The sequence below is a fragment of the Rutidosis leptorrhynchoides genome, chromosome 4, assembly GCF_046630445.1.
Source record: "Rutidosis leptorrhynchoides isolate AG116_Rl617_1_P2 chromosome 4, CSIRO_AGI_Rlap_v1, whole genome shotgun sequence".
NCBI classification, from domain to species: Eukaryota; Viridiplantae; Streptophyta; class Magnoliopsida; order Asterales; family Asteraceae; genus Rutidosis; species Rutidosis leptorrhynchoides.
The window spans coordinates 625,127,626-625,132,124 of record NC_092336.1 but is presented as its reverse complement, the minus strand read 5'-3'; the positions used below and the strand labels follow the sequence as shown (position 1 = coordinate 625,132,124).

Genomic DNA, 4,499 nt, shown 5'->3' with positions numbered 1-4,499 from the left:
TATGCTAGTGTAGTCACCAAGCATATAAACTTCGTACGTGCACGCTGAAGCACAGCGGTTGTTGTAAGCTGTACCTCTACTAAGTAAGGCCATGGAACGCGGTTAGTGTTGACCAGTACACTGCACCATAACGCGGTCTCAAGCATTGCACCCCGCTTGAGGGATTCTTAGTTAATTAAGGAACTGTTTGTTTAGACACATAAAGGATTGGACCGTTAGAATAACCGAACATGTTCATGGAAGTCAGACTGACTTGGCCATGGTGTTCTTTATGGTTGAACTCTTTTAAGGGCCTAACTATCTTTTACCAATCATTAACGAAAGCATTGAGGCACATCACGTCTCTCGGATATGGTAAACCATGTATTCTATTATGCTTAAGAAAGTTTAGACCATTTTGGAATGTTAATACGTCACCCAACCGAGTCGCTCAATTGGATGAGCCGTCTGAACGTGTATGCCTGTAGTAAGACTGCACGAGCGTCGGGGGTAAGGGACGTTGCTGTCTATTCAGAATCTTCAAGCTTAACGCAGTACCCAGTGACATGTCTTATGACAGGGGCGTTTAGGACTAGTGTAATGAATACAAGGCTTCTGCCTATTCATGAGCCAGCATTCCATAATCTCGGCAGAATAACTGATGAAGTCATAGTATGCGCTTACTTTAACCTTATCTGAATTACAAATTTTATCGCATTTACTTTATCTATCTTATAAATTAGAAAATTCCAAAATAAATATTCACTACTCCTTAACTATCTTAGGTTACAATATAAGTTCGATGTTACTGATATCTCAAAAATACGACTCTAGGTCATACTTCCCTTACTTATAAGGAGTAGTAAGATTTAGGCCCCGCTAAATATAAATTTAAAACAGTACCCTCTCCCACGAGTGGCTGATCCTGGCGAGCTGCGGCCTAACGACACCGCGCAAATAAAAACCGTCCGTTTCGGCCATATCAAGAGACCTGCTAGTTTTTGGCGCCGCTGCCGGGGAACTGGTATCAGGCAATACTGTTTTCAATCAAACTTATTCACAAGAATTTAGTGGTGTCTAAGAAAGACAATTATACACGGACTTGGTTATTGGATTTTTCGAACAGTCGCCAATTATATTGGGACCAAAAGGATTCTGCCTCTCCGTAGTCGACCTGGCCACTTGGTTTGTTGAATAGTTTGTGCGGAACTTTGTTACCGAAATACCAGGGAATCAGTAGCCAGAACCAAAAACATATTCCACCAAGGATAGTTAGTTAATTAGATTAAATTACTTTAGATTACTCTAGTTTACCTTAGATTAGACCACCTTAGATTACCTTAGATTGCCTTAGATTAAATTAGATTACCTTAGAATTAGATTAGTTTAGTTTAGCTTATTATAATTTAGCTTATTTGCGAAAATTAAAAACAAAAAGGCATACCTAGTGTATGACCCAAACCCGATCTAGACCAGGGCCGTTGTTATTCGTACCTGATCCAGACGCAATTATCTCTAAAGCACGCAAGAAAGCACGAATCAGAAACCAAATGGCGTTACGCGTTACTTTAGCAGAAAACATGAAACCCTCGATTGATGGTCGAGGAGGACCAATCAGATTTTCAGAGATTCAAGGACACTCGTTCGAGTTAAAACATTACATCATCCAGCTCATTCATAATAGCTGTCAGTTTCATGGATTACCGAATGACGATCATAATTCTCACCTTGATAAATTCATATCTCTTTCGAACTCCTACAAACAGCCAGGGATAGGACAAGATATAGTCCGGCTATACTTGTTCCCCTATTCTCTCACTCATCATGCTCAAAATTGGTTTGAAGGACTGGAAAAAGATTCCATCACGTCATGGACGGAGATGGCGACTAAATTCCTAACCAAATATTTCCCTCCTTCTAAACAAACCAAACTGAAGAATGACATCATTAACTTCAAACAAAGTAATGATGAATCTCTTTACACTGCATGGGAGCGTTTCAAAACCCTGCTGAAGAAGTGCCCTAATCACCAGTTAGAACGGTCAGCCCAAATATGTACCTTCTACAATGGTCTTACGGTAAATCATAGGACGACGATCGATGCAGCAGCTCAAGGGAATCTGATGAACCAAACCGCAGATGAAGCATGGGAATTGCTCGAGAACATGACGATGCATCATCATGACAGGAACAGTGGTGAAACAACTTCATCATCTGCCCCACTCTCTGCACTTAACAATCAAACGGAGGCCATCAAATCCCTCACAGATAAGATGGAATCTCTTGCCAAGCAACTCGGAGAATTGAAGACGCAACCGCAGCAGGTTAACTAAGCTCAGGCTTGTGTTAATTGTACCAACCCGCAACCCACTGAAGACTATCAAGTTGAGTACGAAAACCCTGACGGTTCAGTCTGTTACGTTCAATACCCAGTTCGTCCACCAAATCCCGAATTCAATCAACCACCAAGGGTTAATCAATTTCAGCGAAGCAATCAACCTTTCCACTATCGCTATCCACCTTATCCAGCCCAACAATCTCAATTGACCTACGATCAACCACTTCCACTCACTGGTCCCCCAGTTGAGGAGAATTTCCCTACCACCCAGATTACAAAAGCAGCTAACCCCACTCTCGGAGCTGATGATCAGTTAACTCAGTTCATCCAAGGAAAACAACAGTTAAATCAGAGAACTGCAACCAGACAAGATCAGATGAAGATACTAATGAGAAATCAATTGGCTCTGCTCAAAAGTTTGGAAACGCAGCTCGGACAGTTATCACAACGCCTTGAAACTCGACCGCAGGGAAGATTGCCAAGTAATACTATCCAGAATCCCCACATAGAAGAAGCAAAGCAAATGGTTTCCGTAATCCCAGAGGAAGAACCACGGAGAAGGTCAACTAGGCTCAAGAAAAAATCAACATATACTCAGAAGCTGACCCCTGAAACTCCAGTTCGCATACCTTATCCTGGAAGGCTACAAGAAGAACCATCCAAGCTTGATTCCTTCAAACTAGATGGAAGATTCTTGGACACTATGTCCAAAGTTTCCAACCAGAAGAGATACATCCGAAGGCTTCTTTCTACAAAGGAGAGGATACCAGACTCTAACAAAATTCCACTGAATAAAGAATGCTCTGCATTACTCAGAAACTCTCTACCACCTAAGCTAGGAGATACGGATCGATTCATTTTCCCGTGTTCAATCTACCAATCTGGAACCATTCATGCGCTAGCAGATTTAGGAGCAAGTATCAACCTAATCCCCTACTCTCTCTACAAGAGATTAGAGTTAGGAGACTTGTCACCAACCAAAATGACAATCCAACTTGCCGATCATACAATTCGATATCCTAAGGGCATAGTTGAGAACGTCTTGGTGAAAGTCGACAAATTCTTGTATCCTACGGATTTCGTAGAAATGGATATTAAGAAAGACCTACACACCCCAATAGTGTTAGGAAGACCTTTCATGAATACGGCTAGGACTGTCATTGATGTGTACAATCAAACCATGATCTTACGATCACATGGGGAGAGCGTTACCTTCAAAATTGACCGACCAACCGATCTTTCTGGACAGGCAGAGATGTTTGCTATTTCCACCAGACAGATCACTTCCGATGATGAGTCATTACCACCAGCCGACGATATCGAGATGGGTGTCGAATCACAGTCTATAGACGACCCAGAAATGGAAGAAGAGGATCCCAGCGAAGAAATAGAGGAAAAGGAGGAATCTGAAGAGGAAGAGGAAATGGAAGACGTAAAAGAAACTGCGACAACACCCGTTCCAAGCACTGAGCGTCATGAAGAAATAATGAGGCTTGAAACGGCAGATCACAGTTTAATCATTCACTTCAAGAAGAAGACCGACAAGGCTGAGGTTAAGGATATAGAAATTGATCCTGTAAGTATCAAAGTGGAGAATCAGAATACTGAAGGAACCCGTTCATCAGACGCATCCTCAGAGGAACCGGATACCGATGATGACGAGGAAGAGCATCATGAAGACATTCTGACTAACTCACACTCTCCAACCGAAGTAGATCAAGGGGAGCCGGACTCTTCTTCAGATCAAATTCCGGTTATATCCATACATGCAGACATGATTACCTTCATTAATGATACCGATGAATTTGAAGACATTCTCGAAGCCATCCGAAAGTCAACCATTGATTTTTCGCTACGCTTAACAGAACGAATCATGGCTATCAGAGAAGAGCACCACCTCTATCTCCAAAGAAAAGACAATGATGTTGAAATCCTAGAAGAACGCATTCAAGACTTTATCAACTCTCTTCACGATCATATCTATCACGAAGAAAGGCAACGAGAGCATAATTCAGTGGTTCGCACCATTCTCGAGACAAGATTCTGTCGAGATCAGAAGATCATTTACTCTAAGGTTTATAATGCCTTAGCCGGATCTGCACTTCCGTTCTCACGAAACGAACGAGCACTACTTACTCTCATCCGGAAGCATATGGATCTTTCCACCGGCCGCCCAACTTAT

The 4,499-nt window shown here is 42.1% G+C and overlaps 1 non-coding gene across 1 annotated transcript; it reads right to left on the bottom strand.

The window, feature by feature from the left end:
- Window positions 1-1,907: 1,907 nt before the first annotated feature.
- Window positions 1,908-2,014, bottom strand: LOC139845682 (small nucleolar RNA R71). Its single transcript, XR_011758446.1, has one exon. It is a non-coding gene; the product is annotated as a small nucleolar RNA R71 (small nucleolar RNA).
- Between the last annotated feature and the right edge of the window lie 2,485 nt (window positions 2,015-4,499).